The 23,367-nt window shown below is 51.7% G+C and overlaps 1 long non-coding RNA gene across 2 annotated transcripts in view; it reads right to left on the bottom strand.

Annotated features, from left to right (window-relative positions):
* Nucleotides 1-23,367, bottom strand: part of LOC107508843 — a 143,271-nt gene that overhangs the window by 35,888 nt on the left and 84,016 nt on the right. The window contains exons 1-2 of one of the 2 annotated variants that reach the window (XR_001596391.2): nucleotides 16,259-16,470; nucleotides 12,687-12,858 (exon numbers count right to left, since the gene is read on the bottom strand). This is a non-coding gene — a long non-coding RNA (uncharacterized LOC107508843). Of the gene's footprint in view, nucleotides 1-12,686; nucleotides 12,859-16,258; nucleotides 16,471-23,367 lie in introns of those variants that run through there. The other variant, XR_004952572.1, reaches the window with a different exon arrangement.

Genomic DNA, 23,367 nt, shown 5'->3' with positions numbered 1-23,367 from the left:
TGTTCCTTTTCTTTTTTTTTAAATTTTCATTGCAATTGTTCTGGGGGAAATTCCCATCACTTGTCATTAATAAATGCCACCACTGAGGCAGAGGCACACACCCCAAAGCCCCAGGAGAATTAGCACCTGTACCTAACCATCTTGTCCTATCGCAAGGCAATGCTGCGAAGCTCAGGGGTTTTCTGCACTCAGCTGCCGAGTCTCTAGCCTTCCACTCAGCACCAGGGCCCACCAGGCACTGGAGGTGACATGGGACCTTCACGAGGAGACTTGTGAGCACGCTGTTCCAGCCACATCTGTTTCGCAGTGACAGTTACCTCCTAACTAGAATCTCCATCTGAGGGCGATCCAGCGCTGTGAGCTCAATCAGAGGTTACGACAGCCCCCGACACATGGGTCACAGACCTCAGCACCCGCCTGCGCCAACAGCCTGGCGAGCACTGCCAGCACAGCATGGCTCGACCACACCCACCTGCAGCCTTCGCTCACTTAAAACTCCTTATTGTCACAGTGCAGAGGAGGGACTGAAGGGTAGAGAGGTGAGGTCACACCCCAGGACACAGATCGAGTAAGTGGCGGAGCTGAGATCTGCACTAAGGAAGTCTACACCCAGAGCCCATGGTCTTAAACATTAAACCACTTTAGAGAAATCACCAGACGTGGAGTTGGCCCCAATTCTGCCACGAATAAGTTGTTTTAACGGGGGGAAATAGTTCTGCTCTTAAAAACAGCACCCTGCTCTAACCAGCATGGTGGATTAAGGTGGTCTGAATCTGTCCTTGTCCCCTCGTGGCCAGGCCCTTGGCCGTCCCCCCCAACACTGACTCCGAGCTTCGGTGTGTGACTTGCTTTGGCCAACAGGACTGTGGCATAGGGGATATCATCATAAACTTGCAAAGTCTGATGTGAGGGGAACTGCCCTCTCTTGCTGCACTTGGGAACCCCATGACCGTAACCTGAATGGGTCTAGACCAGCCTCATGTGTGGTCAGGACACACATTTGTCACAAGCTCACATGGAGACCACCCCTAGGCATTTGGATGAGAAAAGGCCCCGTCAAGCCATGACGCCGGGAGTCTCCTTAGCACCCCTTACAGTGCCAGGAGCAGAGGGCGTTCTAGACAATCTGACTGAGCAATACCTCTATAGAGTACCTATGTGTGGCCAAGGTGTCACAATAAAGGACAAAGAACTCTTCTGGTTAAGTCAAGACAGAGTCCTGTCCAGAGGCCCCCAGAGGCAACAGTGACCATGACCTGCCCAGCTACTACAAGCCACATGGCCCAGGGCTCCTCTTAAGAGGACAGAGATGCCAAGTCCCTGCATTATGTTGGTCCCTTCAGAGAGAAGCGACTCAGTCCAGCGGTCCTGGGAGAGAAAAAATATGTAGACCACCGAAAAATATTTCTATTAGTCCTTGACAATTTTTTTTTTAAATCAAGACAGTGTCAAAAACTCTCATAAAGTAAGATTAATTAAAAACCTAAAGGAATGATCATCACTCTGAGATGATGCCCTTTTCTCAATGTTTTATGTGAAAATATCCTTTCTAGATAAACTAATGATAAAACATGCTGTTTCTCGTATCCTTTTAATGACCTATTCAGCAGTATTTCACAGTTTCATTTTTTAAGGTTAATGGTAATAGATACTGGTTGCTAACGAGATATTCCCAAGAACTAAACACGCGGTGAGGGGCCTTCGGAACAGCCCTCTGACGTCAGTGCCGTTACCACTTCTGCCTTCAGGTGAGCAACTTGAGAACCAGAGGTGTAGGTGACGCCTGAAGTCACGGAGATCTGGGCTTCGGAGCTGGTGTTACTGCGAGACTGAGAAAACCCGTCCCAGGCCACTCGTTCACTCTCTTGTGCGGTCATCCAACCGGCATTCCCGGGACCTGCGCATGCCCGTCCTGAGCTGGGCACTGGAGGTGGCGCCGCGGAGCAGACCGCAGCCTTCCCGCCACGCAGAGGGCGCCAGTAAAGACACCAAGCGGTCGCTGTGGCCGGAATCTGGACCAAGGCCACTGCTGGGCCATGGTGATACAGGTGAACCGTCTAGCATGAGGACCAAATGAGTAAAAAGGCTCACTTTGAAAACGGCTTTCTTTCCCCCTCAGAAGGTCTTTGTTATCCTTGCTGGGACTGGCTTTCTGTAAATCTGGGGCTCCGGAGTGCCCCTCACCCGACTGGGACCCACCGCTGGCTCACTGAGATCAGAGTGGTGTCCTCTGTCCTCTATGTGATGACCCCCCAGGAAGCCTAAGAGGAGGCAAAAGGACTATAAGAGCGAGCACCAGGTGTGCTGCACCCCAGCTGGATCCTGTCGGCACCCCACGACCTCTAACAGTGCCTGTCGGCCAGGTGGCTGGCACTGGGCTGTGTAAACTGCAGACGGCGCCCCCCAGGGAACCAGGAAGGGTGCCACCATCCGTGGGAGACGACAGACTAGAACTGGCGGCTCTGGATGCCTGCCAAGACCCCCCTCCCACCACCATGCTAACACCTGGAGCCGTTCGACAGACAGAGGGGTTACATGTGGTCTCACAGCTGTGTCCCAGACAAAGTCCCTGAAGAGTGAGCCCACGTCCCAGCTGGCGGGACACCTCGCTGGCTTCCGTGGAGGGGTAAGTCAGGCCAGGTGTGCCCTAACTCAGCCAGGGCTATGGGCTAGAGTCAGGGGCTGGGGTACGGCATGGAAACCCTACCTCGGGTTCCTCTCCTCCTCTTTCTCTTTTGGTTTATGCGCATCTGAGGTGCTAACACGCTATTCAACCCTACTCAGGATGGCGGGCTGGGGTGACCCAGAGGGTACGTGCCAGCATGCAGGGTGGAAGACTTTATAAATGAACCCACAAATGTGATGGGGGCTGTCACTTTCAAGAGACTATCTTGTTCTACTGGTTGAGGCTCCGTGTCTGCATCTGTAAAGTAGGGACAGTGAGACCCAAGTTAGGTGCTTAACTCAGTGAGTGGCCGATGACGAGCACGGACGGCTCCTGACACTGTGGCTGGGATTGCTGCTGAGGTTCCAGCAGGCGTCTCGAACCCAAGAGACAGAACGGAGATAAAAAGGCAAGTTTGGTTTGGACTCTGAAAGAACTTCTAATGAATGAGATAAGAAGAAAAGGGTTTATTCTGTAGTCAGAACCAAAACAGTAGGAAAGAGAAATAAAAGGAAGAGCAGACAAGGCAGATGCTAACGGACCCCAGTAAATAGCCTTAGCCCTGCATGTGGGAGAGCAGGTCTGGGGCCAATTTGAGAGGCAGCGCTGAGTTTTGAAATCGGGCAGAATCCACATAAAAGGAGCAGGGGGATGCCAGAGGGACATCGACATGGACTGTCAGAAGCAGCAGAGGAAGACTCACTGCACGGGAAAGGCGAAGGCCACAGGAAGCATTTCTGCTCACATCTAAGGAAAGGAGGTTTCCCAAGGCTTGAGAAATTCAGAAGCCAATGGAAACCAAGCTGCAAGAAGGAGGAGAGACGGGAAACCACCTCCCAGGAAACCCGAGGGAATGTCTGTCACCCAACAGTAACCCTGTACCTGACACCTGAGCACTGGGCGCCAGGACCCCGGACAGAGCACCGCACAGCTCGGCACTGGATCCCAGGGCACAGAGGGAAGTCAGAGGATTTTAAATGAGAAAAATATGCAGCATGAGAAAGGGGGGTCGAAAAAAAGAGGTGAATTTGGGGGCAACCCCACTGCACATTGACAGTCTTGGCTAGAATAACAAGTAGCTATTTCTTACTGAGCAATAACCAGGCTTGTGAGTCCTTACGCAGATTCTCTCATCTCATCTTCAGGTTTCTGTACATCTCAGTAGAAAAAGCCAACAGGTGGTGCATTTTTCTCTGGGATTTGAGAAGTACGACGTCACAATCGATCTTTTGATTAGAAATGTTTAATTGGGCTTTAAGTTGACAAAACTCTAGACAACTCTGAATAATTGACCAAAATGCTCTGAAACGGAAATGACATCCTCTTTTTATTTGCTCTGCTTTCCCTAACTGCCCTCAAATAAAAACGAGATTTTTTGATAGTTTGTGGCTGGTGGACAGAAATTGCAAGAATCATTTGGAGTCTGCCTGGAAATATGTTTTTATTTATTTTATTTTATTTTTTGAGGAGGGGAAACATACCATTTTATAAGAAAACTTGTGTTTACCCTATATCATCCCTAGTTATAAAACTTTGCAAAGATGGGCTATATGAGAGACATGGGTTTGAAGTATCTAACTTTAAGAGGCTAAAGGAATAAAAGCTGCCTAATGAGGCCATTGGAATCTTACTAGATGCCAGAGTAAAACACCTTTAGATGTGGCAAAGCTATTAAAAGGTGATGGGAAAGAAGAGATGACTTTGTATATTATTTGCATCTTCGATGCTTCCCTGAGAAGAGTATTTTAGAAAAGGAAGAGCTATATAGTTATTAGCTTTAATAAAGAAATACTGAATATATTTTATATTGGTAATACCCTACAGTAATTGGGCCATTCTATTATTTCAATAACATTATATAACCCTCTCTAGAGAATGTGCATAGATATATAGCTGAGCATAATTTGTACAAACATACTGGACCATTAGTATGACTTTGAAATGCAAAGTAGAATCACCTGGGAAATTTTTCCAAAATTAAAAAGGAAGAGTTAAACTCTGAATAAATTCCAGGGCTCCATGTGGCCCAGTCTCAACACGAGGTCACATTTTGGTAGTAAGCATTGCCATTCGCTGCACGCTTACATTATGCAGGACAGACTTCCAAGTTAATGTGCACACAACTTCATCGATTCTCACAACAGCCCTGTGAGATGGATACCATTATCATGCTTGGTCCTCTCTTGCCTGAATTACTGTAATGGTCTTTGAACCTGTCTCCCTGATGTCACTCATGCCCTCCTAGAATTTTCTGATGATGAATCGCTCAGAGGGATTTGCCTAAAGCATGAGACATAGCATGTCCGCCCTCTGCTCGAAGCCGTCTCATGGCTTCTGACTGTGCTCAGTGTGAGGGCCAAGTTCCTTGCTTCGGCCTACAAGCCCCTGTGGGACCAAGTTCCCAAGTTCCCCATGACCTGTCCAACCCCACTCTTACTACCCTCCCCTTGCTCACTGCACCCCACTGGTCCCTCGTTGTTCTGCAAATGGGCCCCTACCCTGGGGCTCCCCCGCCAAAGAGCCACATGGCTAACTCACTCCTCTCATACAGTCCATGTACTCAAATCTCACCTTCTTACTGAGGCTGACTCCGAGCCTTCTTTTAAATGGCAAATTAGGTATTCCAATATTAAAACTGTACCCATCCACCAGGCTTCATCTCCCTCACCTTGCTTTACTTTCACATGGCACTTAGCTTACAATTTAACAATTTGTGACTCATTATCCACCTCCACGTGCAAGTAAGTAATTTCCAAGATAACAGAGATTCAGGTGTACATTATTCTGGGATGCACCCCAAGCACCTAAAACAGGCCATAGAGATAATCAACAGTCACTTGTAGAAAGAATGAACTAATCCCAGGTTTAAAAGGAGGAGACTGTGAGGCTGTGGCATAAATAACACAGAGCAAATATGACTTAGGCCCAAGATCAAAGCCTAGTCTGACCCCTAGAACCAGTGCATTCACCCCTCAAAGAAAGGCAACCCACTGACTACCATGTGAGTTAAAGGTGATTTCTATCCAAAATCCTGTCTTTTCTCCCTCTCACACAGAGATCTATGTCCTGCACAGAAACAGGTAGGTAGGTGATGGATGGATGGATGGATGGATGGATGGATGGATGGATGGATGATAGATGGATTGACTGATAGATACACAGCTAACTGACACAGAAGTAGATGATAGTCACGTAGGTGATAGATGACGATAAATAGAGTGTACGTTGATAAATAAATTCAAAGCCCTCTCATAACTGCCCTCACTTAAACAAAAGGGCCCAGACCTACTTTGTGAGAGAGCTGGAGGCAGAGACTGAATGAGGAGGAACTGACGCCGAACGCTGGGTGGGGCGGGGTGGGGGCTGTGAACGCCGACAACCTTTGAGAACGGGCTCGTTTTGACTTCAGATCTAACAGTGTTGTCCACATGTGCCTTGTGCTGACCCAGCAGGTCTAGATAAGGGTCCTCTGTGCCGCTCAAGTGGCCCTGGAGAGGGATGGCCTCTACTTCTAAGACTGTTCAGTGGCCTTAAGCAAACTAATAGATGGCTGATTTCCAGAGACTTCTTGGGATGCAGTTGTAAAGAGCATGAACACGCTGTCAAGTCGGCTGTAAGGCTGGACAAGGACCCACAGCAGCAGGGAGGACCACGCTGGGACTTCTCCAGTCCCCTCCCCAAGGACACACCTGGCTGGGCATAACCGTGCTCAAGAAGACCATGCTTTCACAGGAGGAGAGTAAAATGTGGGTAGAAATTTCTAGGCCTCCTTCCAGCCCCATTCAAGAAGACAGAGCTTCCATGTGGATTAAAGTCCAGTCAGATCCCAGGCCAAGAATGGAGAGTGTTTGGTGACACATTCTCTCTTCCCTGAAGAATGTGTCCTCAAACCTGACTTTTCCCTCAGGTTAGCTTCTCTGTCTGGTCAGCATGCCCGTCAGCTGGTTTCTGGGAGGGAAAAGCCTGCCTTTGCCCCAAACCTCAGGAAGCTGACTGGGAAGGAAGCGCAGCTGGTGTGAGAGTGAAGGAGAGCTGAGGTCAGCCCCTGGGGGTCCCGAGCCGCTTTCCCGGTCCCTCCATCTGAGGAAGGGGTGCGTAATAACTCTGGGCTCTCCCCACTCGATGTTGCACAGAACAGACATGAATCGCGTGGAGTCCCATGCCACCCAGGAGCCTGCAGGAGGGCCTGGGTCTGAGGCCCAAAGGCTGCCCTCCATTGTTCCTGAGCCAATTCTGACTAGGGCGCAGGCTGGGGACTAGAGTCAGTTTTGTGATCCTGGGCCCGATATCCTTGTGCCCGGACTGGGTCTTGAGCACAAAGAACCCAGCCACGGCCCCTCACCCACACAAACGCCCCAACCTGAACCCACGCTGCCTGGCTGAAGCCACCCTACCACACGCACACGCAGAGTCCGCACTGGCCACAGCCTTCCCTCAGGGCACACCGCTGCCATGCCTCTGAGCATCCGCGGAACTTCTAATCCAAACTCCACTGAAACTCTAGGACAGGAGGCTTCCAACCAGCCTGACGCTGGAGCCCCACGCCGTGGCCCTCACCGCCAGGGCCCAGCACCGGACGTGGACGCCTGCCCAGTCAGGTCCGAATCATACGGGACCCCTGCTGCTGGCTTCTTCCACCCGCCTCCTCCACGTCCCAACAGTAAAGCTGGGACCACGCACTCAATTCACCCAGATGCAATCACTTCCCCCGAGTGCTGCACCCCACTGGCTTGGGGGCCCTCTCACCTGGCCTGTCCTCTCTTTGTTCAGGAGCGGGGACGGAACCAGCCCAGATGGAGGCTTTCCCAGGCGCGTCCTGCAAAGGGCGGCCTCGCCCAGGGAAGCCGACACCGTGTCTTCAAACATTTTTAATTGCCCCGTCAAACTGACAATTATAGAACCAATTATTGAGGAGACAATACCAGATACACTGCCTGAATTGAGCATCAACTGAGTTTTTATGTAATTATGCAATTTAATGAATTGAAGGCTGCAGTAATGGACGGTCGCTAGTTAATTAGGGACTCCCTTTATGCTAATACTGCCATTTATTTTCAACTCACGATATTTATTTTCAGTGTCTAAAGTGTGGGACACGTCTTCCTCTGACACTGGCATGTTGACTGTTTTTCAGAGGGTTTGCTGCCAACTGTGCTATTTATAAACGGCAGGCCTCCTCCCATCACAGACTGAAGAGCGACGACGGGCTCCCATTTCCTACGAGTACCTCATCTTAGACCTAGGTTTTAATTATCCTGCTGCGGAGGGGGGCCCCGTGTCTTCCTTCTCCTGAGATCTGAGGGGAGAAAAGGAAGGCACTGTGGCAGACCGTCTTCAAGGTGCCCCATCAAAGCAGACGTACGCACGGACCGAGGCGGCGGTCTTGTGCACTTGTCCTTCCCAGCCAGCCCCGTCCCCGTGGTTGGCTTTCCGAATGCATTCCATGACTAGACCGCCCTACAAGCAGTGGTTCTCAACCAGGGGCCATTCTGCCAACCAGGGGACACCTGACGAAGACTGGAGACATATTTGGTTGTCACACCTCGGGGCTTTTACAGATATTTGGTGGATAGAGGCCAAGACTGCTTCTGAACTCCCTACAGCGCACGGGACAGCCCCCCACCCCGCAACAAAGAACCTCCTCGCCCCCCGTGTCAGAGGGCTGAGGCTGAGAAACTCTGCAGAGTCGCAGTAATTGGGAAGCAAGTGGTTCTCACCACCCGCTCCACGGAGGAAAACAAATATTTCACAGCGGCGGAAACATGATAGAACTGTCAAAAGTATGTGAAGTCGGCTATATAAATTGTGAAGCATGAGTCACAGTTATGTTTGCTCTGAAACAGTGCAAAAACTTGGGAGATTTTTTTCTCTTTATGAAAATAGAGCAGCAATGAGCGCCGTCTCCTGAAGAAGACAGGGCCTTGGCTCTCCTGTGGTCTCCAGACACCCAGCAACCCAGACTTGTCTGGGCAAACTTACAGTCTGGGGCAAAATGAGAAAACAAAAGGAGAACGTGCTCAGGTTTTCATAACGCAAAATTCAGCCAACTGTTCATTTTGAGATGTGTCCTCCTACTTCCCAGGACGACATCTTGTGTTTTTGCCTGGCCAGCACCCTTTTTTCTCACTTTAAAAAAAAAACCATCCCTCACTCATTTTCAGCAGCAGGCGGTGCCAGGCCTACTCCTACAATCGCGGTCTGGCCTGATTAATCGTGTGGGGTGCGAGACCTAAGTGAAAACTCGGGACTTCTGATAGGGTGCCTGAGTCCTACTCTTGTCTACTGGGATGGAACGTTGAGTTGGTGGAACCCTGAAGCCACCTGTGCCAACCCAGGGATGAACTCTGCCCAGGATGTAGTCAGCACAAGGGAGGCAGGCAAGGACAAGGAAGAGGAAAGAAAAGGAGAAAATTGTGTACATCCTATTCTGTATGCTATGTCATGGTATATGCTACGTTACATTACGTTGTTATTAATTATATTACACGACTGGAGATCCTGGTTCTAGCCATGCTGACAGGCTGCTAACTGCCCAGCTTCTTGGTGTCCCAGACGAATTAATCAATTCTGGTCTGAGAGTCACTGCCTCACTTTCCTCCTCTGGCTTGTCCTCAGCCAAACCCCACATGCCTTGTCCCCCAGGATTCTACCAAGGGCCCTTTTCCCTCCCCACTTGGCCCCTTCCTCACCTCTTTCCTCAGTCGCCTCCCATGTGCTGAGGACGCTCTTAGGCCTTCGGCTCTGGCCAGACATCCCCACCATCCACCAGACGGCTCCCACTGGAAGGCCACCGGCACCACAAAGCCCACCCACTGACAGTGACACCCCTCCGTCCCCTCCACCCTTCCTTCCCTGCCATGCCTGCCACATGGGTGGCAATGTCATCTACCAGGAACTCGGAACAGGAAATGGACACCAAACTCAGACCCTCCCTGTTACCCACCTGCAATGCCTGGTCCCTGCCGCCACCTTGCCCTCGTTGCCTTCACCTCTCCCCTTCCTCCCTCTTTCAGGTATTCTTCCTCATCCACACCGGTCATGCACCATCTGCCAGGCCCCCACTCTACGTGAGAGACCTTCGGGTCCCCTTGTTCTTGAAGCCACCCCAGACACCCCCAGTGGACCAAGTGCTCCTCCACACACTCCCAAGCATACTGCCTTCCACTGGGATTGTCTACTTTGATATTCGCCAGTTCCTGAGCTTCCTGTGTATCAGGCCATTTACCCAAATCACCGTTAACACTCATGACACACCCTCAAAGGCAGACACCCTCATGCCTGTCCTACAGATGGGGTAAGATTAGAACACTTGAGCAGGTAGTTCCAATTTGGGAGCCAGGAAAAAGCAGGACTGATGTCAGATCCAGGCAGGTCTTCCCACAAATCCTGTGTATGGACCACACCTCACTGCTGTCCAGCCCCCCAAGTTGGAAAGTCAGCTCTCTGGGGATGGAGTCTTAACTTCCATTCCTATGTCCTCACCCACCAGGAACGACACATACTGGGTGTCAATGAACGCTGGACTGGTTTAACTAATGAAAGAATGAATGAATGCAATTCTATCCTCTCACTGAACCTCGAGTTTTTTGGGGGGAGGGGGAGGGGTTTCTCCTTTTTTTTTTCTTCTGCAAAAGGCAAGGTTGGGTCATTGACAACCTTCTGATTCTACAGTTCTCACAAACTCTACCCAGCTAACAACTTGCAAAGCCCAGTGACTCATCTGTTTCTGTGCTTGTACCAATCATTTCCTACCTTGAAGGAACTTGATCATGTGCTATTTGTTTGTATTGTCCAAGGAGAGATGCCAAGTGGGGATCAAGCTTTTAGAAATCACTTTCTCTGCCTTAATTCTCAAACCAATGAAACAGATGACACTCAAAAGTGTTAAATCATCTGGGTCACCTTCTCCTGATAACCCCTCCTCCTTTAAAAAAATAATAAAAGGCAGAGAAGAAAAAAACAATTATCAATAAAAAAACGCTAGAGAAAAGTTACTGCTTGCTGGATTGTGGCTGTCATCTTCCCTGAAACCAGACTCAAAGCCGATCTAATTAGCTGGGCTCAGGCCCAGAAAGAGAATTCTTATGTGGTTTGCACCTTCACAGAATCCCATGGCAACAAAGCTAGCTGGAATGAGGGTAACGGTGATGATGTGTTCAGTGCTAATGACCTTATGGGATCCAGGTCAGCAAAGTATGCTGGGACTTTGGCAGCATGGGCTGGTGGAAAGCGGGGAAGGCTATGTGGATGAAATAAGAATTCTGGTGACACATAAGGCCTTAGTGCTTTTTCTACGGCCTCACGTACACAATCCAAGTACCCTCTGGCTCGGGCCCTAGATTGGCCGGCACCAAAATCCGAACTTGTCCACCGTGGATAGAGGCAGCAGGAGCCCAGTGGCAAGTGGCACTTACGATCCTGTGTGTGGGAATATCCCAATCTCTGCCTCCACACCGCAACTTCAGCAAGCCGCTATGAGGACAGGAACCGGAGTCCTACAGCCTCAGTAGAGAAGGCCAGCAAAATCCAGAGTCAAAGAAATGGAAGGACAGGGTGGCACCCAGTTCCAGTGGACAAGCGAACACGTGGGCAGGGAAGTAAGGCAGGGGTGACACAGTCAGCTGAGGCAGGCATGCCAGGGCAGCAGCGCCAGCGCTCAAGTGAGTGAGCATGTGATCTATCTGAATAAGGGACTAGATTGGGCACCGTGACCGGGAAGGATGGGTGACCAAGGAGGCAGCTGCCTCGGCTCCTGCCCACTGCTACCAAGTAGGACTACGGTCCCAGCTTTCCCAGGTCTTCGGAATTTCCAGGAAGCCAGATGTCGAGAGTCTGTATGACAACCCTACGCATCCGAAATGCCGGCCAGTGGTTCCATGTGTTTCAGGACCCTTTACAACTGGCTTCACATGCTTTGAAGCCTAAGAAAATTGTCTGCAGGCTCCATGTGAACCAGCGGGCTCCCTATTAGAGAAGCATGTGCTGCTGAGAGTGACAGTGCTACCATCACAGGTAATGCTGCAGGAAGCTCAGATTCTGATGTCTAGGGTGTTGGGGGAGGGACTTCCACGGATGAGAGTCTTCAGATTAAGTAAGGAGGGCCAGGCTCTCTCTGAGCCCAAAGCCCTATCAGAGTCAAGGAAAGGGTGCTGGGTGAGGTACCATGATTGCAAACCGGGGCAAGAGCACCTGCTGATAACTGGCATTCAGAAGTAAAGCAATAGATCCACAGCAGACTGGGGGCACTCCGTGCACATGGCTGCACCACACGCCTCCCCCTTCATCCTGGGGCAGCAGCGTAGGAAACAGCTGCTCCGGGCCCCTTGTCCTCCTGCTGGATGACCCAGCCATTCCACCCACCCTGTCCTCCAGAGCTCTCTGCTGGGATCCAGCCCAGGTTGCTCTCATTATCTCCTTGATGCTACACCTTTTCTGACATCCTCATCCAGCCCACTTTCCAGTCACTGCTTCCTAGAGTCACTTCCCAAATAAACTCACATCTTTTTCTCAGGGCTACTAAGGGAATAGATCTCAAAAGTTCTCATCATAAAAAAATCTGTAACGATGTGAGAAGACAGATGTCACCTAAACTGACTGGTGATGGTTTTGAAATATATACATCTATAAATCACCTTGGACAAACACAATGTTATATGTCAGTTATACATCAATAAAACTGGGAAAGAAATACCAATAAAAGTAAAAAATAAAGAGATTATATACCCCAAACCTTCAGATAATAGATCTATGCAACAGAAACACTAGAAGATGTGACGCAGCATCCACGGGGACACACATCAGGTGCAAAGGTGGGACATCATCGATGACAAGGGACACGAGGACTGGCATCACCCACAAGCATGGGCTGCCAACACTGTCTCCCTGTTTCCTCTCCCCTTGCCTTGCAGAGAGGTGCTGATCATCACTATCACCTCGAGGCCCCTGTCCACTGCTTCCACCGCCTGCAGTGTCAGTGCAACTTGGGGAGTAGCTCACATCCTCAAGCCTCGGTTTTTCTTACCTGTGAGATGGGTCTGCATTACTCCAGGCTGCTTTATGGATCACAGAGGGTGTGACTGGTCATGTGCTGGTGTCCTGCAGAAGCCGGGGGCTCCAAAATGTAACAGGGGCAGATCACAGCCAGAATCACTGCCTGACAGTTGGGTCCTTCACAATGAGGCTGGATCCTTCTCCTTCAAAGAAAAGAAATCTGAGTCTTAGCAGTGAATTCATTCAGATTATACTCCATGCCTGGTAAAATCACATTACCTTACTGAGTCTCAGCTTTTGCATCTGCAAAATGGCCATAAATATCTCATCCGTTTCGCTCACAGAGGAAAAATTTGAACATCCCTGAAACCACCACCAGTGAAAAAGAAATGTTTCTTACTAGAAAGAATTTCAGCTGCCAAAACATGATAATCAGCCCAACTCTGAGTCTTATGGGATAACTTCCTGCCAGATTCTGAGGCCAGGAAAGGACAGATTTGCAGGGGGTTTTTTTGTTGTTGTTTTTGTTTGTTTTGCAACTTTTTTTAAAGAGAATACCTGAGACACTGAAGCTCCTTAATTCTTCATTGTGGAGGGAAAATTGGGTCCTAAATTATTTATTATACTTTAAATTTACTGACAGAAGCAGTTTTGAAACTTTGCTGTCCTTTTTGAAAATAATCTACTTAATGTTTTAAATCTTTTAAACTACTTCTTACTGAATGCTAAAGTGAGGGAACCAATGTTTTTTTTAAACAAGCCAGTTCAGAGCTGAGAGGCATTCTGCCCCCTTCTCCAGGGTTCTTGGGGGATAAAAGCTGGTCCTGGCCATGACCTCTTTGCTGGGTCAATCTTATCCAGAACCAGTGGGTCTTTGGAAGACAGTGCCATCTTTATGGGGGTTCAATGCAAAGAAGGACTCCTGAGACCTGAATCCTGGGTGAAGCAACCCTACAAATAGAAAAGCCAACACAGAGAAGACCCGACACAAACCAGCAAGTGCAAGACAACGATCAATTGGTTCATACACCCAGAGCGTCCGTGGCTTTAAGAAGCCAGTCAGTGCTTCTTAGTCCCCTAGCCACAGTGGCTGGTTTCAATGTGTGCACATGACCCGATCAGAGAGAATGGGATGGGAGGCACCTTTTCCTTGGAATTTGGCTAAGGACATTTGCTTTTTCCTACTGGACTTTCTGTGGGGAAAGGGGTGTAATTTTGTCCCCAGGTCATAATTCTCCCCCTTCATCTCTCGGTCTTCCTTCCTCTGGGAGGATCACACTCTCCTACAAAGTGTCCCTTCTCAGTCACCAGATGCCTGCAGAGCTCTTTGTCTGTGACTTTGCATAGACTCGTTTGTGGAGATGCAGAGTGAGTGGAGTGTGTCCGAGTGTAAGAACCCTCTGAAGGCACAACAGGCTTGCAGTCCCTCCATCGCAGGCACCAGAAATATCACCTCATTTCCTCCTTGTCCCAACAATCAAATGAAATCCGAATGGGTCCTCGCCTGGAAGGAAGCAGTCTCAGATATTAGTGGGCTTCTTGTCCAACTCCTGAAGGATGGTACAAAGGTCCCAGGAAGCTTACGCAGCCCTGGTTCCTGGGTCACACCTGTCACTGGCATCAGGACCAGCTACTTAATTTGTAAAAATATGAGGTCCTTCATTTAAAGATTGAGAATTTTAGGATGGTGACAGAAAAGCAGTAACCAAGCACAGGGCCCAATTTAGTGAATGCACAGATCACATACCCACAAAACTGGCTTTGCCTAATATACGATACTTTGCAATTTTTTATGGCTCCTTGAAGCTGCCTCCCTAACCTTTGGCATAGGGTCTTTGCCAAGGCTGCTGCCCTAAATGTGCCCAGTGGCCATTCTCCTCCTAAGTCAGCCACTTCCAAAGGGCACAGCAAGGAGTCAGGGCTCAAGGTTCTGGTGTAGCAAAGTCCACACCTGTCCTCAACCGTAATCTTTGGGAATGCTCTCCCAACCTTGGCCCCTCCATCTCCACGCGCCAAGCACCCCTGCATCTCCTAAATCTTTCTTGGGGCACAGGAAGTTTTGGGTTGCTGAGACTTGGTGAAAGTAGGCAGATAGTTCTCATTTTTCCTTTAACAGCAGCAAAAAATAAAACACATACACTAACTCAATACATTATCCTGCAGGGGAGTGACACGGTCAGATTTATGTTTTAGAAAAATCTCTCTGGCCACAGTGTAGAAAATCGATTATGGGGGCGGGGGTGTCAAGAGGGAATGTGGAAATACAAATAGGAAGCTATTTCAGAGTCCAAGAGAGAAATAATTATGGCCCGCGGTGTCAGTGCAGATAAAGGGGAATGGACACCTTCACAAGACACTTAGAAGATTATCACAGATACCAGCAGTTGCCTACTCCAGTACCAATTCTCTTTATTACTAATAAAACTCCAAATATGTTCTGGTTGGCAAAAAGTGTGTTTAAAAATATTCACTTCCCAATCTTCCTTGCAGATAAGGGTGACGATGCAATTCAGTCATGAACAAAAATAACAGAAGGTGACACTGGTGAGGTTTCTGGGTGCTTGAAAAGCAAACAGATTTGACTGGTTTCAATTTTTGCATGTTCCCTTCATGCTTTGCCCTTCATCCTGCCTGGAATCTGGGTGCTATGCCAAGAGGTGTAGCAGCCATATTGGGGCCATGAGGTAAGAAGCAAACTGCCAAATTCCATACCCTAGGAAAGGTGGAGAGCGCCTTGGGGCACCAATGAGATCACAAAGCTGCTGAACTTGCAGTCATCCTCCAGAGTTCTCATTACTTGAGAAAAGAAACATCTCTGTTCAGTCCATGTGATTGTTTTCTGTTACAAGCTTCAAGATGCAACCCCTTAATTAATCCAGATACAGAGCCAACCAGACCTAGGGTGAATCTGGCCAGAGAGCTCTAAGACCCCAGCCCAACCCACTGCAGACATGCCACACCAAACATAAAGCAATGTTCAGCCAAATGGGAAGCGCAAAGAAGTTGTAATGTTTAACACGGAGAAATATATTTTGGTCATAAACCTATTTCTTCCAAAATATTAAATCAACAGCAGGAGGACCCTCCACCTCTCTGGGCCGATGTGTTTATGAGCAGAGAGGGGATCATGAATCAAAGGCCTGGCAAAGAAAGTGGATTTACTAGGAAGCTCCATGGCCGCATTTCACAAGCTTAGAGCGCAGGGTTTGGAGTCATAAATATCTGGGTTCTAATTCCAGCTCCGACATATGCTACTTATGTGACCTTGGAAGTGAAGTGACATCGCCACTCTAGACTCAATGTCCTCATCTGTAAAAGGGAGTTTGTAGCAGTGACGTCTCACGGTGTTGTTCTGAGAATTAAAAGCACCTGTGCGCATAAAGTAACTGGCTGAATCACGCACACAGGGCTCCATCCTCGTCTCCTTCTCTCCGTCAGCCCCTTCCCTCCCCACTGGGAGTTCTCCCCGCCCCTCACCCACCTCTAGAGACTGGACTGGGCAGAGCTCAGACGCTTCCAGGAATAAAATGTCCTCGCCCTACTCTACAGAGGGAGGTCACGACTCAGACAATTAAGGCAGGGACGAGAGTGCGGTTCTCCCACCTTCCAGCCTCGAGCTCCTTCCGCTGCTGAGGCCGCTTCCACCTCCGAGGCCCGCACTGACGGGTCAGGAAGCTGGGCCCCGGAGCAGGGCCGGCGGAGGGCCCAGGCCGCCGAGCTCCTTCCGTGTGGCAGGCTGGAACCCTGGCCCCGCTGTTTCCGGGAGCGGACTGCGCGCCGCCCCTGTCAGAGCCCCCGAGCTGTCCGCCGCGAAGACCGCTCTTCCTCCCTCACGCGCACCAGGCCAGCCCCAGTTCCCAGAGTCCCTTGCAGTAGGCGTGGCCACGTGACGAGTTAGAGCCAATGGCGTGGGAGCGGACGCGCCACGAGCCACTTCCGGGCTGGCCCATGAGCCCCCGCGCGGCGTCTGCGTGCCCTCGCTGGCCGCCGCGAGGCGAGGGCGTGGCAAGCGGGAGGGACCTGCCTGGGCCTGCAAAGGTCTCCCAGCGGGACGCGGCCCCGCCGATCCGAAGGGCCCGGCAGGGCTGCCGTATGAGTGAAAACCTCGCATCGAGCATATCAGGCCGCCACGTCTCTGGCCCCAACCGTACACGTGCCACGCCCGCGTCTTCGCGGTAAGCACACCCTGGGATGATGTGTGAGTGTCAAAGCTCCAAGGGCTCTGCCAGACAACCCGTCGCCCTCCGGAGAGGGGAGCAGCGGTGCTTCCTTGCCAAAGGCCGTAGGATGGACGGCCGGAGGAGACCGGAAGGGGCAGAAGAGTGAGTGTTGGGTGCTGGCTGGCAAGCTGAGGATTTTCACCCAAAGTTTGAGCCTGCCCACCACCCATCCCTGCACATCTTCGGAAACTCCATCCTGATTTTCCTCTGGGGCCCCTGCCCCACTCTATCCTTGTAGTTCTGCAGAGGTTGACCCACTGCCAGCCTCTGAGTATGGGCATGCAGCTCCAGCCAGCTCCATCAGAGCCCAGTCAGCCCCTCTCTGCAGCGGTTGCAGAGTCAGTTGGATGTAAGTCAGCCGGTGCAGACAGCCACCTTGGTTCAGTGGAGCCTCCTGGTGCTGGCCTCAGGAGAGGAAAGCAGAGCCACAGAACAGAGGCAGATTCCTGAGGATACATTTGGACACCTGGATCCAGCCACACCGGAATCTGGAACCCCTAAATGTTTTACTTCACTAAGCCCTTTTCAGATTAAACAGGTTTCACGCCTATATGCACAGACCGGTGTGAACATAACTCGCACATGCGCCCCTCAGGCTCAGACCTCAAGTGAAACTGGACGCTCCATGCTCCCCGCTCCCCCTTCCCTCCATTGAGTCTGTCCAGGATGAACTCGCTCACTCACTCTTGAAGGTGACTAGCCATGCAAAGGTGTCTTACCTGCTCCAGTGGCTGTAGCCCAAGGAGTCGAAAGAGCAGATGTGCAGCACTGTCATCAGATCTACTGAAGCCACCAAGGGAGGACACACCACCCAGCTATTGGTTTGTTCGTTCCTTTCTTTAACAGGTACTTATTGGGCACCTACTGTCCGCAGCTTCTGTGTTAGGAGCGGAGGACACAACAGTGAGCAAGTCACACAGAACACTCGCTCTTGTGGAGCTGACGCTCCAGTGGGGAAATCAGCAGAAGACATAAAACACAAGAACATGATGTAATATAAAAAGTGGTGGAAGCTTAGGTCACCTACTCCCTGGGGACACTTACAGGGTTGTTTCCATTTCTCTTGGTCTCTAGATGTATCTGCAGGTCTCATTTCCCTACACTTTGCCTACAGACATTTTTATCTGGTTGTCTATATTTAAAAATGTTTAACACATGAAAATTCAGGTGTCTGATTTTCCTTAAATCGAGAGCTGGAAAAGTGGCCGCCAAAGTCTTCACAGAAGAGAGAGCCACCCCTCTAGGCCACTCCACGGTCCCATCCTGTGCCTCGCTCCCCTCCTGCCATGCTCACTCTCTGATCTCCTGATGCCTGCATGAACTTGAGCCCAGGCCCCAGGCAGGGGTAGCTGGCAGAAGGGAGAAGATGGGGAAGACCGTTCCCCGCCCTGTGCTCTCTACACGCCACACAGCTGAAGAGACGGTGCACTCCCAGGCAGTGGGGAGCGGCATCAACCCAGTGTTTCAGCCTTTTCCCACCCAGATGTCCAAAATGATAGCAGAACTATCCCACGCCCTGAGACGAGCATTTAGGATTGGGAACTGAGGTCTGCTGCAAACATGAGCATGAAATTTCTTGCAATCATGTTTTCACTTTGAAATTAGTGTGACTTTTTGCAGCCTGCCTCTTAATATTAAAAAAAAAGAAAAAGTTTCACAAAATTGAGCCTCTAACAAAATGAACATTGTTGATATGAAGCTTCTTTGTTTTTCCGACTGGGGTGGTGAGCAGGGGATGGTCTGCACCCCACTGACGGGTGCGCGTAGAGACTCAAAGTGCCTGACATGCTCCTGCCACGGGACGTGCACACTGGCCAGAAGGCTCTGAATTAGAACAACTACCCCAATGACTCTGTAGTTATTGTCACCTTCTGCAAGTTGTCACATAAGCATCATTTCAGTGGAACTCACTGTAACCACCCCACTGAGGCCCCTTCTCCGCCACAATCCTGAATCTCTTCACCCACTATTTCCTAAGGCTCCCAACACTTTTCACCACATCACATAACGTTCTTGTGTCTTATGTCTTCCCCACTGGAGCATCAGCTCCACGAGACCGGGTGTTCTGTGTGACTTGCTCATTGTTGTGTCCTCAGCTCCTAACACAGAAGCCGCAGAGAGCAGGTGCCCAATAAGTACCTGTTAAAGGAACAAACGAACAAACCAGTGGCTGGATGGTGTGTCCCCCCTCGGGGCCTCAGCAGCTCTGATGACAGTCTGCACATCTGCTTGGTCAAAAGAACTAAAATAAGAAAAAGCTAAAATGTGAAGCGCATTGAAGCTGGAGGACTAGAGACCATAAAAACGGGGTGTCTCACTCTGTTCTCCACATCTGAATATTTCGGAGGCTACGACCTACCTAGCCACAGTCCCCGTCCCTTCTCCCACTGGCACCGCCCAGGTCCAAGCCACCTAGTGTCGCTTCTGGGCTGCCACACAGCCCCCTCGTGCACCCCCTTCTGCCTTTGCCTGTCCTCCAGCTATCCCCCACCCAAGGTTGGCAGACGGCTTTTTTGAATTAGAACAAGGTGGCTTCAGGTTTGTGGCACAGAGGCATTGGACTTGGTAGGTGACAGACAGGTGCCTATGCAGGACCTGACGAGGTGGGTGCTCTCCTGGGCACCCTGTGAGTGGTCTCCCTCCAGCAGGTCAGCGGTACACCAAATATCACGTATGTCACATGTCTAACATCAAATTAAACCTGACTCGAATCCCCCAACCCCCAGGCTCAGGGACAGTTCATCTTGGTACTGCTGACAGTTTCATCCATGGTGGGAACGGGTTGCCGGGGTCAAGTCCTTTAGAAGGTGTCTCTGTGCCTGGGGCTGTGCCAGGCGAAGCTGGACACAGAGGGCACAAGAAGGGGAGGCTCCCAGAGAAGCTGGGGGACAGAACCACAGGCCAGGGAGCAGCAGGGTCCACCAAAGGCAGGGCTGCACTGAGGCTGGACACAGCTATGCTGTCGCCCCAGGGCAGCAGTGCATTACGCAAGGCTGCCATTTGATCGCCCACCCTCTACCTCTCTGCCAGGCCCCATGCTCCAGACCCAGGGGCTGCATTTCTGGAGGGGACAGACACAGCTCCTGCTCAGGCAGAGCATGCCAGTCAGCAGGGAACAGACAGGAAAAAACAGCCAGGGGGTGTACTGTTACAAATTGTGACAAGTGCTTTCAAGGAAAAGGCAACTTGCTCAGCCAGAGAAGAAACAGAAATAAGGGTAGCCTTATTGAGGTGACAGGTGGGCTGGCACCTTAGATAGGACTAGAAGGAGCCAGTCCAGGGGTGGGCAGGGAGCCTCCAGGCAGCCAGGCAGCTGGACGAGGCCCGGGGCAGGATGGAGTTCGGCTGTGTCTGCATGTCTGCTGGGCACGGGCTTCGTTAGGTTCTCAGACTCAACCTTGATCCTCTCAAACTCAGAACTGTGCACCTACTCTGCTCTTGCTTCCTGCATGTGCCCCTAGGGTCAGGTCCTTGTCACCCAACAGGACCAGAATCTCAAGACATGGTGCTCTTTCTGTGATACCCCGTTTTCTCCAGGAGCCCCTCTCCCTCCCCACTGCCTGCCCTCACCCCTGCAGATACAGACAGATGCACAGCAGGCTCCCCACAGGTACAACACAACCCAAGATGCCAGAGCAACAAGGCAGAGACGCAGCTTATAAACTGTCTCCTGGCCAGGCAGGCGCCTGTGAATTGTCTGACAGCCCAGGAGATGGATGGGCACGCGGCTCAGGCCACCCTTCCAGGCCGGGATCGAAGCCATCCTTCTTGGGGACAGCCTCATAGATCAACCTGAGCACGCTCGGCCCAGCTGCCACCCTCATTGCTCTCTCTAGGCTGTGGCCTCAGCGGGGCTCTGTCTGGGTGGTCCTTACCAGGGACCCCGCCCCGGACAGAGGATGCACCCCTGCACAGGTGCCATGGAGAAGTGACTCAGCAAAGTGTGCAAGACCAGCGTCTCCAGGCTCTTGAAATGCAATAAATGATTGTTATACTAAAACATGTCATGAACCGTTATGAAGACCTCACGCTGCTTCCCAGAGGAGAGACCATGACGGTGACCCCGGTTAACCTCACTGGGTGCTCCCTGTACACACAGACGGGGTGACGGCTCAGTTTAGGGGCACAGCAAAGCCGTGGAGCCCGCAGATGCAGATACTGACGCAGACTTGGGTGCGAGCCGCCTGCTGGCGGAGGCCTCACAGGTACCAGTCGCTGTGGTCACAGCAGTCCCACTGTGGGAGGAAATGGCCAGGCCCCAGGCCCCTCACCTGGCCCAGGACTGGTGGCCGCCCCAGACGACCACGAGCCCCCATCGAAACGTGAGGCAGCTCTGAAGGCTCTGATGGCCGCTGCACTTCTCGCAGCCACACAGCGAGTGCCCCCTCGAAGACGGTCTGAGCAGGCCTGAGCCCCGTTCACCCGCGGGCCATGCTGACCTGTGTCACTGCCTCGGAGTGCGGAGCAGAAAGGCGGGCGGGACCTCTGAGCACGTGCTGCAGCCCTGCCTCACCATGGAGACCGGCCGGGGACTGAGTCGCCTGCCACGGGTGAGCCCGGGCCTGCAGCGCCATCAGGCACATCTGACCCCAGTGTTTCTCCCGGGCGCGTGTGGCCAGGCGGGAGACACTGCCCTGGAGGGTGACGGCTCTGCATCTCATGCGTGCGCCAACTAGGGAGACCCGGAGCCTTGGTGGTGGCTTCCTCCTGCCGTCACAGACCCCAACCGAAGCTTGGTGGGGAGACCGGAGACTGGCCTGGGTGGCCCTGCCCGAGTCTGGTCTTCTCAGCATGTTTCTCTCTCCCCTGTCTTAACCCCCAGCCCCCACGACTCGTTCGCCACTCGGGCCAGGAGGGGCTGCTTCCCTGACAAGCATCGAGGGACATTGTGGGTGGCAGTATCAGTTAGCACCCCGCACCCTCCCCTTCCCTGTGCTCCCTCCAGTTGGCAGGGGGTGGAGGGAGGACAAAGTGGATGTTCCCTAAACTCAGCCCCCCTAGACTGCTGGCATGCACCGTCGCATTTCACCCTCTTCCAGGCGCGGCCATTGCCCCCCCACCCCTGAGGCTCGGAGACGTCTGACTTGCTCAGAGGTGCCCTGCCCGGGAATGGGGGCCAACAGGCTTGGCCCACATGGACTTGTGGTTACGTGACATGTCCAGGACCAGAGGCCCGCCCCCATCCTCCCCCAAGGCCTAGTGTCTGACGGGGCCGGGTTCGGATGCCACCTGTGTAGCAGGCTGACCCTGGGCTGCACCCACACCTTGCTGACAACTCTGGGCTTGTTTATCTTAAAGACAAAAAGCTTTTTTAATCAACCCCCCAAAAAAGTAAATCGAAGGATGTTATAATAAAAACACTGACCTTATTACATCACAGAAACTGAGTGAATTTTTCAAAGTAAATCAGGTAGTATTCCCGGGCGTGCCATCGCATTTACAATACAGTGTAAGCGCCACCGCCCGGCTGACGTGCCCCAGCATGGACCCCCACCTCCTGACCTCACTTCCCACCAGGCTCCCTCGCTCCCTCCTCCTGCCCCCATTCCCACCAGCCATCTCTTAGCTGACCTCGAACTGAGATGTTCTCCCTGCAGGTCTTTATCTGACTCCTAGCCATCATTCACGATCCGGCTCATGTGTCACCTCCTCAGAGAAGCCCTCCCTGACCACCCGGTCAAGCACTGCCACACACACACGTGCCGTACTTTCTCACGCTGGTGTACTTTCTCCAGGATCTGAGTCTCTATCAGGAACTCTACTGCCTGTATATTCACGTGGGAACTTGGATACTATCCCTCTCTTTCCTTCAGCTGATGAAGCTGGGGCCTCCCATCTTGGCTAGCATTTCATTTTCACACCAGAACTGTGTCAGAGTAGGTGCTCGATAAACACTTATTGCCCTGGTCCTTCCTTGCTGCCCTGCCGCAGGTCTCAGACTCTGCTGTCCCCTCATGGAAGCAGCCTCAGACTACGCGTCGGCGGGTGGGCAGGGCTGGGTTCCGATAACGCTTTCCGTACAAAACTGGGCTGCAGGCAGGGCTGGCCCGCTGGTCCTGGTTTGTCAGCTCCCGGTTAAGGAGCGGCCCCATGGGGACCCCTCTCAAACGCGACATCTGAGAGGTGGTCGCACCTTGCTCAGGGCGCGGGCCACACCTGCGGCGGGAACTTGGGCGCTGCTCCCAGCAGAGGCACGGGCCACGGACTTGAACGTCCCGCTGGACTTCGGCCCCTGCCTTGGCTTCTGCTGTTTTTCCGAAGAGCAGTGGAAGGGCCCAGGGCTGCTCACTGATGTGTCAGGGAAAGAAGCCTCCGCGTTTAATTAAATGTTACTCAAGAAATAAAATTCAGCCTCTCGGCTGACAACGCAGAATATTAAAGCATCAATTTCCTGAAGGAAACCTGCCTTAATGAGATCCTCCAAATAAACAGAAGGGGAGATGCATATTAATCCCAGCTGCCAGTGCCAGCCCCACCGCCCAGAGCCACGTC

This window comes from Rousettus aegyptiacus, unplaced genomic scaffold (genome assembly GCF_014176215.1).
Source record: "Rousettus aegyptiacus isolate mRouAeg1 unplaced genomic scaffold, mRouAeg1.p scaffold_m13_p_8, whole genome shotgun sequence".
Taxonomy (NCBI): domain Eukaryota; kingdom Metazoa; phylum Chordata; class Mammalia; order Chiroptera; family Pteropodidae; genus Rousettus; species Rousettus aegyptiacus.
This window is presented reverse-complemented; position numbering and strand designations above follow the sequence as displayed.